At 41.2% G+C, this 12500-nt stretch overlaps 1 protein-coding gene across 3 annotated transcripts in view; it reads right to left on the reverse strand.

Annotated features, from left to right (window-relative positions):
* ache (acetylcholinesterase (Yt blood group)) overlaps window positions 1-12500 on the reverse strand; it is a 34586-nt gene that overhangs the window by 17305 nt on the left and 4781 nt on the right. Inside the window, exon 1 of one of the 3 annotated variants that reach the window (XM_080451619.1) lies at window positions 8133-8212. The exons of the other annotated variants lie outside the window; for them this stretch is intronic. The gene's annotated coding sequence lies outside the window, so the exon portion shown is untranslated. Of the gene's footprint in view, window positions 1-8132; window positions 8213-12500 lie in introns of those variants that run through there. 3 annotated transcript variants of the gene reach the window in all.

Below are 12500 nucleotides of genomic sequence, written 5' to 3' on the forward strand. Positions count from 1 at the left end.
GCAGTACTGAATTACTGCTTCAAAACGAACGCTGCAGGGTCCTAGTGCTGAGAATTATTTTGGAAAACAAGTTGTCAGAAACTGCAAATTTTAACTCACTCATGACTAAATTGTGTTCAGAGAAGTTGTCAAAAAACACATTTATGTGATATGATTGTTGTGAAAAATACACATGGCACACACGCGGTATGAGTTTATATCAAACGTTACAGAGTATGACTTTAAATGAACAGTTGAATGAGCACATTACATGTGTAGAACATTCACTATAGCGACATCAAATATCTACAAACAAATGATTCAAATGCAATGTCTGCGTGCAGTGCAGCAAAAGCACAGGCTAGACAAATGCGCTTGTGTGTGTGTGCGTGTGCGTGCGTGCGTGCGTGCGTGCGTGTGTGTGTGTGTGTGTTTGTGTTTTGTTTTTTTGTTTGTGAAAGGCACGCGCGTGACTGTTCTTGCAGACAGTAGGTCTGACAGACTGTTCAAAACAGCACGGGATGACGTTAGCCTGGCAGAGAGAGAGGGGGGGGGGGGTAGGGTAAGGAAGGAGGGAGGGAGAGAGAGGGGGGGGGGGGTAAGGAAGGAGGGAGGGAGTAAAGGAAGGAGGGGGAGAGAGAGAGAGAGAGAGGGAGGAAGGGAGGGAGAGGGGGGGGGTAAGGAAGGAGGGAGGGAGTAAAGTAAGGAGGGAAGGACATTGCTAGGGTGTACGTCTGTATTTCTCAATTGAGTTATTAATACCAGCATGGACAGCTGCACATGGCGGAATGGAGAGAGAGAGAGAGAGAGAGAGAGAGAGAGAGAGAGAGAGAGAGAGAGAGAGAGAGTTAACATGAGGTGTAGGAGATAGTAGTGACAGCCTTCTTCAATATACTTCCGTATAATACTTTATACTTTTTTAGAAACAATGCGGCAGACTGCAGTGATAAATAAACAACAGGTTTTTATCTATTAACCACTTGAACCCCGGCATCCATAATGCTGGGGGGGGGGAACATTAACCAAAAATAGCAGATCTAACATGTAGATGTGAGCTTGTAGATCTTGCTATTTTTGCCGGAGATTTGGTGTAGATAGGGGGGGAAAAAGCGGCCCAAGTACAGTTGCAACTACAGGTTGTTTTACTCGGGTGTAAGTGGTTAAGCTGTTGAAGGGACTGCAGTATTATTATTTGCTGTATTCAGTGGTGATAAGTAACTAAGTACATTTACTTAAGTACTGTACTTAAGTACAATTTTGAGGTATTTGTACTTTACTGGAGTATTTCCAATTTCCAATACTACTCCACTACATCTCGGATCGAAATATTGTACTTTTACTCCACTACATTTATTTGAAAACCACTTTAGCCATATTTTATACCTAGGCTATTTGAAAATAGCGGATCTACGGTCAGCAATATGTTTGTTTATGTTGGCATAATGTTTGTAAACATTGGAGTAAAACAGACGTACATTTAGATTTATGACGGCGCACAGTAAGGTTTCAAATAGCATGTCTGCGTCTACATCTCAAACTCTTCCAGAATGTGTCTGAATATAAACCACATTTATTTGTTCTAAAAACCACTCTGTATTGAAAAGCTGTAATCTGACTCTCATGGTAATATTATACATGACAGAATGTCACTCTTGCCAATGCCCTCTGTGTGAGGCTGGAAATACCGCGTCAGCTGGAATTGAATTGATGCAGTTTTATGTCAAAATGTCACCCCCTCCTCTTCATAATAGAATGAAATGAATCAGGTTGCAAATAATTTAACTTGCCCTTTAAAAGCCCTTGATTTTCAGTAACAGGGATCTCCTTGTCTATCCAGCTCTTTAGTAAACACAAAATTCATTTTAAGGTCAGGATACCAATTTCCAAAATCAGGAAAGAGAACACATACAGGATAAACATTGAAATTGGAAGTGATAAACAAAAAAAACGCTAAAAAGCAGACAAAATTGGAACTGGAACACTATACAATTGAATGGGAATTCTCTCCTGATCGGATGAAATTGCTATCCCGACCTAAAAAATAATTCTGTTTATTGAGGAGCTGGAGAGACGAAAGACCTCTTTTACTGAACAAACACTTTAAGCAGCACTATTCAACTTTTATTTAATGAATAAAATGTAATTTTGTCCAATCTGTATGGTAGAGTATGTTAATACAATATGACTTATACAATTGGGGTGGTTGCATTTTGTCTCCGTGCTCTTCTATTGAGACATTTAGATCGTGTCAAAGGTCATGTCTCACCTAGACACAGGATCTGACACGGAGTTTGACCTGATGGTCTGTCATGGTCCGCTCCTCGGGCCTTGGACTTTGACTTTATTATTTAGCCTTTGACTGCCCTTATGGGACTTATTAGGACTGTTCTGTATCCTTGACGGCCCTTTTAAGGTCTTGGACTTATTAGGCCTTTGTTCTGTATCTAGTCTTGTTATTTGTTACTCTGTTTTTTGTGTACCTTTATTTTGTAGTAATGTTCTGTGTCTTCCTGTCTGCCCCTGTAGTTCTGTACCTGCCTTGTCTAACCGGTCTTGTGATTGCCGTTGTTTCCACCTGTGTCCTCTTAGTTCCCCAGCCTATCCCAGTGTTGATTGTCCAGTTGTGTTCACCTGTGTCTAGTTAGTCCTTGTGCATTTATACCTCCCTGTTCCTAGTGTTTGGTTGCAAATTCATTGTAATATATTACGTGTGTTGTATCTTGAGTTTAGTTCCACCATCTTGAGTTTGTATTCCTGTCTTTTAGTTAATAAATACTTTGAACCGATCTGTTCGGCCTCTGTCTCTCCTGCACTTGGGTCCTACAATCTGCCCTGACTCAGACCGTGACATGGTCAAGATTCGACTTATCCCCTGAGCAAGCAGGCAGGCTCTATATTAGCTCAATGGTAAAAATGTCTGCACTTGCGCAGTCAACCGGGTTCAAATCCAGGGTAGAAGAGGAAAGTTACATAGTGCTGCTTTAATGATTGATATCACAATATAGAGCTTTAACTTTTTAACAAAAATATTTTTGTTGTAACAATGATTGAATGAATGATGAAACTATGACTTACCCCACCTTGTACAACGCTGTCACTCTACGGAAATAGCAGAGCTACCAGCTCACTATGCGTCGCACCGTTACACTATGTTAGCTTCTAGATCTGCTATTTCCATCACAGTGCAATGGAACACTTCCTGTGCCACCCACATTGCAGAGCGCCACCTATAGGCGTATAATAAACCAATCAACAGGTGCTACAGAGACGACAGCCTTTTTTCTATTTATAGTAACAATGACCTTGACTTTTTAGCCTGACCTTGGGTGGGGAATGCTGACTCTCACACACACACACACACACACACACACACACACACACCCAGGGGGTCCACGGCAAAATGAGTTAATATAGCATCAAAATCTTGGTGTAGACGTTAAAAAAGCAGCCCAAGTACAGAGCCAACTCAGCTCCAATTTACTAAGTCTAGAGAGGGTTTAAGTGGATATAGCAAAAACGTAAGCAAATACACGCAACCAAATACATGCAATCATAATGTCGCTATGACATCACAGAATACACAAATATCGTAACAGCGGCAACAGCATATTCAATACAGTTGGTACTAATTCCACAGACAGACAGGCAGACAGACAGACAGACAGACAGACGAACATAAAGATATTACAGACGGATTCAAGCTAAATCAAATCTCATGACTGATTTTTTGGACAGGCCAAGTCCCAACCTGTGATTTGTGAAACAGAGTGAAAGGATTCCCCGTTGCTAGTGCTCTGTTTACAAAGCCATTTTGCACAATGTGTAAAATTACGATGTTTACGTATCGTCGCTCTAAAATATCTATGTTTCTGCTGTTCTACATACAGGCTACCAGTTAAAGAAGTTCAAGGCTTTTAGCTTTGCTTTTATGAAATATCTCAGACCATTAGGGTTTACAGAAAGATGCTTCTGAACATGTATTCTATTGCTAGTTTGACCAATTCAAATACCCTTTAAACTTACAATAAATGTCAAATCTAGTAGTAGGGCTTGACTTTATCAGCCACCTGCTTTAGGGTTATCCCTGATGTATACTTGGTTGTGTGCCACCGCCGGCAAAGCTAAAAGCCTTGAACTTCTTTAACTGGTAAGCTGTATGTAGAACAGCAGAAACATACATATTTTAGACCGGGACAAGAATCTGATGTGTTAACTCATTAAGACCTGAGGCCGATTCTACAAATGTCTTCTAAATCCTAACAGTTTTTTTAAAAACACATACTGTATGTTGCTATAATATCAGTGGTTCTCAAACTTTTTCATGTCAAGGACCCCCAAAATGTGTTTGGCCGTGGACCCCCACCTCAAAATATTTAGTTCCAGGGACCCCCAGAAGCAAAGATATGAGTTACAAATGTTCGCTTTAAAAAATGTATATTCAAAGATTTGCATACCATTTTCATGATTTTTCTAATTGTATATTATCTGCTATTTTTGAATAGCCAAAGTATAAAATAATGGTTAAAGTGGTTCAAATCTAAAACGACAGATGCTTTCCCGGTCTTAATGGGTTAACTAGAAGGTCACAGGTTTGATCCCACAGCCACAAAACGTTTAATTTATCAGGTCAAACATGGCTTCAGTCAATTCTAATGACATGTGATCTGGGGCAGCTGGACATAGAATTGTCCCCAAAAGCAGATAATCAGACAGCTAGCTATACAGCTCCAATCTCTGTGGACAGCCGCTTGACAATTCCTGTCAAAATGTCCTTGTGCAAAAACACTGACCCCCCCAGCTGCTGTTGAGGCAATTAACCCTGTATACTTTGTTGACCGGGGTCCCCCAGGGCTCTATACTAGGACTGCTTCCTTCGGTCCCTCTAGATATATGCTATTTTCGGGTTCATGTGGTTAAGTTCTCCTTAATCTAAAATTCTTGAGTGAAAGCAGCTGAGCTAATTTCCCACCTTCTTGCCAAGGCAATGGTTTGATTAAAGAGAGGATTTTGTCAAAAGTTTTGTGAAGACATTTTGAAAATAACTACATACGCTACAAGTGGTTAAAGAATAGTAACAACAAAATGTAATTTGGCTGTGTGCAAACAAGTATAATCATCCAAGAGAAAGACATGTTGTTGACTCTATGGAATCCAAATGACTTTAAATCAGCAGTTGCGACTGAGAACTTGAATCCATGCAGACAGATAGACAGACAGACAGACAGACAGACAGACAGACAGACAGACAGACAGACAGACGGACGTAGACAGACAAATAGACAGACAAATAGACAGACAGTCCGACAGACCCCAGAGAGAGGGGTGGGCGTCACTTCTCAAATTAGACCGGTGTGTGTGTGTGTGTGTGTGTGTGTGTGTGTGTGTGTGTGTGTGTGTGTGTGTGTGTGTGTGTGTGTGTGTGTGTGTGTGTGTGTGTGTGTGTGTGTGTGTGTGTGTGTGCGTGCGTGTGTGCGTGCGTGCGTGTGTGTATGAAGTTCACAGGAGGATTGTTTTTACATGGAGGGGGGACAGGTGGAGGATAAAGACGTGACACACGGGACGTCACATGACACATCCAGACGAGCCCACCGTTTAATACGCCTGTCACACTACCGTGCACTGTGTCACACAGTACTGTGTCAAGTTATACATTTCTAACTTGCTGGACCCTGAAACCAACCCTGCAGAAGTCTCCAGACGGGGTGCTACACCAGAGTGTTGCATGCCGTACTTAACATCAGCAAGAGTGAACGTGTTACCAACAAGAATCTGTACGAGGGAACACCGAGGGTGAGCGACAAAATGAGACTAGCCAAAGACATCAAGAACTTCCCGGCCAGAAAATTGGTGCCGTGGGAACCAACACACGGGCACCGGTCACGAGGACGTCCCACATTAATATACGTGGACGTACTCAAGAAAGATGCAGGAGCACAAAGTATACCGACGAGCTGGCCTAGATGTACGAAGGACCGGGATGACGGGAGGCGAGGATGGAGGGCTCGTCTGAGGACGACCTAGAGAGAACTTAAATTGTATTATTGTTGTTTGGCTAATGTTTTCATTTAGGGGTGCATAAAATGTTTCATTCAACTGAAAATATAGCAATTTGATTAAAATAAAATAACCGATAGGTTAGCGCATGTGGTAAAGTAGCTGCCCTCCACCATGGTGCATCCGGCCTTTGTTCTCTTCTGTATTTAGTCTTGTTATTTGTTACTCTGTTGTTGCCCTGCTTTTGTGTACCTCTATTTTGTAGTTCTTTATTTCCTGTTCTCATTGTAGCTGTTGCCTGTCTTGTCTCACCTACCCTTTCATTAGTCATGTTCTCCTCCTGTGTCCTCTTAGTCCCCCAGCCTATCCCAGTGTTGATTGTCTGTCGAGTTCACCTGTGTCTTGTTGTTTCCCTGTTTATTTATGCCCTGTGTTTGCACTGTGATCGTCTTATGTTACGTGTAGTAGGTTCTTTGCTTATAGTTTGTATTCCTACCTATTGAGTTAATAAACCCTGTGAATTGACCTGTTCAGCCTCTGTCTCTCCTGCATTTAGGTCCTACATTCTGCCTTGACTCATTGACTCAACATATTGACATAAAGACTGCTACTTTTGATGTCAATATTTTTCCAACCAAAACATTTTGAAGTTGGTTAAAAGGGGTACTTTGTATTCAGAAATCAGGGAAAGGGAGTGCTGAAGCCAAAAAAAGGTTCGAGAACCACTGTCATAAACTATGTGTGTTATGACAGTGCTGAGATGTCCATCTATAGTCATGTTCTTTCTCTGCACTTTTTCTCTGTCTCTGCTATTTCATTTTTGTCATAATCGTGTCTCTTGTTTGGCTGCCATGGTAACCATGAATACACTCACTGACCGTTATCATCACGTGCACACATGCATGCACGCACACACACACACACACCCGCACGCGCGTGTGGACTGGACATACTTATTCATTATTTGAGTGTGTGTGTGTGTGTGTGTGTGTGTGTGTGTGTGTGTGTGTGTGTAATATTTGTCTTGCTATAAAATAGCTTTTCCTGCAGAGGTGTGTGTTCTGTTCATGCTGCGTCCGTGTACACAGGACGTGTTCATCTGAACGTATGTTTTGCATACGTAGCCTGCAGGCTGTGACACACACAGACTACCATGTCAATATGTGTCAACTCTCTGAACTCAGACACTTCGCCTGCTTAACAGTGGTGGAAGAAGAACTCTGATTATTTACTTATGTAAAAGCAGAAATAAAAGAGTAAAAACACTCTGTTACAAGTAAAAGGCCTGTATTTTAAACAAATTACTTGAGTAAAAGTAGAAAGATTTCACAACTTTCACAATTTTCAAACTATTTATATACTGTAACAAAGGGGTGCAATGTACACGCACGCACGCGCATAGAAGGGAGGTGAAGGGAGGTGATGGGAGGTGATGTAACAACAAATTGACATCATTATGAATTTCTGATGGACGGTCTCATAACATGTTCTCAGAGCTCGTGCGCCCCCAGATGTCCTGACTCTCCCAACTATTTCTGAGAGCCTGTCCGAACCCTGATGACGGAAGGCGCATGGATTGGCCTTAAGTGATGTCAAAGGTTAATGTGAATAGGTGTGTTTTCAGTCTACTCTTGAACAGGTGGACAGAGCTAGACTCAGGAATGTGGATGGGGAGAAACTAGTTCCAGAGACCAGTTACGTATGCTTATTTTTGGGACACGGAAAGTCAACAACAAAGCTATGTCTAATCCACAAATCTAGATATGGAGCCCAAATCCCCCAGTCATTCTCATGCCTAATTTAATTGTAACTTAACAACTCAAAGTTACTTGGATTATTAACTGTAATATTATTATTACTGTTTTGACAATTGTAATAAATTACACGACAAATCAAACTCAGATTCTTCTATGCAACGGCAGAGTCTGTTCTCCTATATGGCAGCGAATGCTGGACCCTGAAACCAACCCTGCAGAAGTCTCTAGACGGGTGCTACTGTACACCTGAGTGTTGCATGCCGTACTTAACAAGAGTCAGCAAGAGTGAACGTGTTACCAACAAGAATCTGTATGAGGGAACACCAAGGGTGAGCGACGAAATAGCAGCCAGGAGAAGGGACGTCCCACATTAACATACAGTACGTGGACGACTGGACGTACTCAAGAAAGATGCAGGAGTACAAAGTACAGACGAGGTGGATGTATGGAGAACCGGGATGACGCAGGCGACGATGGAGGGCTTTTCTGAGGACCTGGAGAGAGACTATAGTTACTGGGGACTAATGATATTACAGTGATATTACTTAGTAAATAGTGGCTGGAAGGATGTACTGTAGGCCTGGATCCTAACCAGGGATTTATTATAGGGTCAGGATGAACACATACGCAGGCACAGTCACGCATGCACGCAGACACACACACAGACAGACACACACACACACACACACACATATACGCATGCACGCACGCACACACGCAAGCACACATAGATAGTCATAGTCTTTGCGCTAGATTGCCTTCACCGTGTCTCACTATTTATATTGATGTGACTGCCTGCCGTAACACACAACCATCCATCCGTACACCCCACACACTCACACACACACACACACACACACACACACACACACACACAAACGGTGTGTGAGTGGTGTAGAGTCAGGCTGTGGCTCAGTGCACATTGGAATTTTCCGTTTGGTGGACTGACCATCTAATGTTTCACACACAAACCACCTCTCCTGCAGATATAGACATGTACACACACATGCAAACGAACACGAACACACACATGCACGCACACACACACACATATATACAGCTACAGTACATGCTCTGTTAGAAGGGCACAAATAACAGTATATATATATATATATATATATATATATATATATATATATATATATATATATATATATATATATATATATATATATATGTGTGTGTGTGTATATATATACACACACACACACACACACACACACACACACACACACACACACACACACACACACACACACACACACACACACACAGATTGTGTTTGATGCATTGCGTTGTGAGAGGGCAGTAGTGATGAAACATACAGTGTTATCAGTCAGTGCTGTCAGCTTAATAGCCAGCTTTATTTACATAGTATCAACACTGCTATAAACCAAAGGAGGCACGCCTCCACACCGTCACACAAACCACATGAATACACAAAACAAAGGCGTAGTAGAGCGTTCTGCGTCCCTGACTGCCGCTCAACCGTTGCCAAGGCGCTTATTCCCATTTCATGTGAATATATATATATAGCAGTGGTGGACAGTAACTAAGTACATATACTTGAGTACTGCGCTTAAAGCGGCACTATAACTATGTGTGTTTTATGAATACATTTTTTAATATGTATGGTAGAGTATGTTAGAGTTTTTTCAAAAAGTCTGTAGCCTCTGCCAGGGTTTTGACCGATTTTGGTACCTTTTCACATAGCCACAGAATATTTTTCTCCAGTATGATTGATCCCAGATAATTTCTAATCACAGATGAGATTCAGGTGTGGTTTCACAAATGTCAACGAGGTCAATTTAACCTTGTTGTCATGTGTTGTTTGATGTTTGAAAATAGCTCAAAACCAGTAGTTTCAAACCAAAAAACATTGTGAATTGTTTGTCCGTTTCAATTTTAACATTGAAGTGGATGGAGCAGCAAATCTTTGGGAATTGTTATCTCCTTATTCGTTTGGAATATCGAAAAGGTGTCAATCTTAAATAATTAGAGAATCTTTTTAGAAATTATTTTTTTTTGAAGAAAGTTTTTTTTTTTTTTTTTTTCAAAGGCAGGCAATAGCTGAAGGCCCAAAGACGTTTATAAACGTCTTTGGCAGTTAAGCAGTTAATACAATATAACTTAATATAATATAAAACTTATACACTGGTTGTATTTTGTCTCCCTGCTCTTCTATTGAGACATACAGTATAGATCCTGTGTCTAGGTGAGCCTTTGACACGATCCTGTTTCTGGTTTGACACAAATTTTGACCTAAAGGTCAAGATTCAATTCATCCCCTGAGCAAGCAGGCAGGCTATTTGGCTTCTTTTTCTTTCTTTTTTTACAAACTCATGACTTTCACTCTGCTACATTACAAATAGAAATATTGTACTTTTGACTGCTCTACATTTCTAGGAAGGGAGTCTTGGACCCAAACTTACCAAAATATACATTACCATTTACGTAAGACCTATTTCAAATATAGTGAACAAAGTCTTTCTGCAAATGTTTGAAACTTTTTTTTTTTACTTTCTAAAATTCTATACTGTACAAGCAATGCCTTGACATGAAAGAAAATGCTCTTTGTAATTTGTACCTTTGAATAGCCTATGTGAGTATTTACTTGAGTACATAGTACATACTTTGTCCACCACTGTGCATAGTAACTAACAACACTAAGCCATCATACCTCATGTTTCCACTGACCTCACTCTGTACACCAAAGATAAGCTCCTTGATTCCATGATACCACACTCCCCTTTCACTGCATCGGTTCAGGTCGGCACTTTCTGTGCCCTGCATTTTAGACCCGAGCATGTACCATAGATCATCTAAAGTTTCTAAACTGAGCCCATGAGGTTTAAAAATCACTGTTTTATTCTGTTTGTTTGCTGTTGTGTTGTCTATGCACTACAGCAGGAGATGTCCTGTTTTGTAGCCTGTGTTTTGTCATGTTAGCTTCACATGGCTTCCAGACGCCATTCCATCAAATGCCACCCAGGCAGAGAGTGGATTCAAGTCAACATTAATGTTTATTAATTAAATTTTGCGTTATAGATTTAGTTTCAAACTTAAAACCAAAATACAACAACAATATCCAATACAAATAAGAGTGTAGATTAGAGTAGATCCTAAACAAAATAAACAATTTGGAACAATGTGGCCTGAGGACAGCTTCTATATACAATACATGATTATGAACTTTGAATTGCTTCATATATAGTACACTGTAAGGTATACTGTAAGGTTAAAGGATGTGTAACACTGGTTTCTTTGAAAATTGGCCTGTAAAAACATCTATCAGGATACCACAAGGGGTCTGGGGAGATGTGCTTTTCTCATCTCTTTTGTACATGTATTATTGTGTTAATTTTGTATTCCATGTTGATTAATTGAATACATAGGACCACAATGGAAACAAGTCCCTGTGACTTTTTTGTGTTATCCTTTTTAGCCTTAATGTCTCATTGTACTACAGTACATGCTGTTTACATTTCTGACTAATAAAGTATTCAATCAATCAATCAATCAATACACAGAAACATCCTCAGAGTTAATTTAACTCTGAGAGTGTACAACTGAACTGAGAGTGTACAACTGAACTGAGAGTGTACAAATGGAACGAGATACAACTGCATGAATAAACTCAGGTTGATCGCTATCTAACATACAGAGGTGGCATAATGTCTCTCTAGTAAATTAGGCCACGAGAGGAAATGTATCATTCCAGACTGGATAAAACCTCCCCAAAGTTAAACAGAAGACTTTAAGATAACTGAATTTTGCATAGAGAAGCAGGGAATGCTGGAGTTGTGTGTCCATACTCATTTAGAAGAAGGGATCGTAATGATCTGGGACCACGGTGTGCTTTTGGCTGAAGAGGGCATTGTGTGTCAGAGAGAGAGAGAAAGAGAGAGAGAGAGAGAGAGAGAGAGAGAGAGAGAGAGAGAGACAGAGAGACAGACAGACAGACAGACAGACAGACAGACAGACAGACAGGCCTACTCGGGAACAATGCAAGTTGTGGGGAATTCGACAGGTGTGGGGAATTTGCTGGGGTTGCCATGGCAATCAATTGGCTCGTTTGGGCCATGGCCAGAGCCGGACGGTTCTCGAGATACGTGGATTACAGACGTACATACATACATACAGAGATGCCTTGCATTTATTGTAAGAAGATAAGATGTAAGTACACTATACACTGTAACTACATTGGTTCTATTTTTTTCCATTTCCTGAAAAGTAATGCTTTAGGACATACAGTACAAGGTTTCCATCCGACAACAACGATTTGTGGAGGTCACCGGAGGTGACATTAGATCTCAGTATTGACCCAGCAGTGAGGAGGGGACGTTCACAGAGGACTGACACACAGGGGAGCAGTTTACAGTGTCTTGCTCAGGGACACTTAACCAGGCGACACAGAGCCTGGAGGACCGTCGCCCTTCTGATTCCCAGAGGGGCCTCTGTGTGCCGCCCGAGTTACTGTCACACAGACAGCAGTGACCGTAACGTTGTCCCATCTCTGCAAGCGGATTAAAGTCTCTTTCTAGATACTGCACCATAAGGGGTTGTGTCCACAGAAAGCGTTTTATGAGCGGAAGAGCACTTTGGATATCATGTCTGTTCGAACCCATCAACCGTTGCTGTGCTCGAACGCTCTGCCATCTGCGCCATTCGTACAAATAGCCTAGCTGAGACAACGTAATCATGGACGACGTCTCATGGTTGTGGTATAACGATTCAATGTCGGGTGTTAAATGACCGGGTTTGTCTGGC

Source organism: Gymnoscopelus braueri (assembly GCF_963280865.1).
Source record: "Gymnoscopelus braueri genome assembly, chromosome: 15".
Lineage (NCBI taxonomy): Eukaryota > Metazoa > Chordata > Actinopteri > Myctophiformes > Myctophidae > Gymnoscopelus > Gymnoscopelus braueri.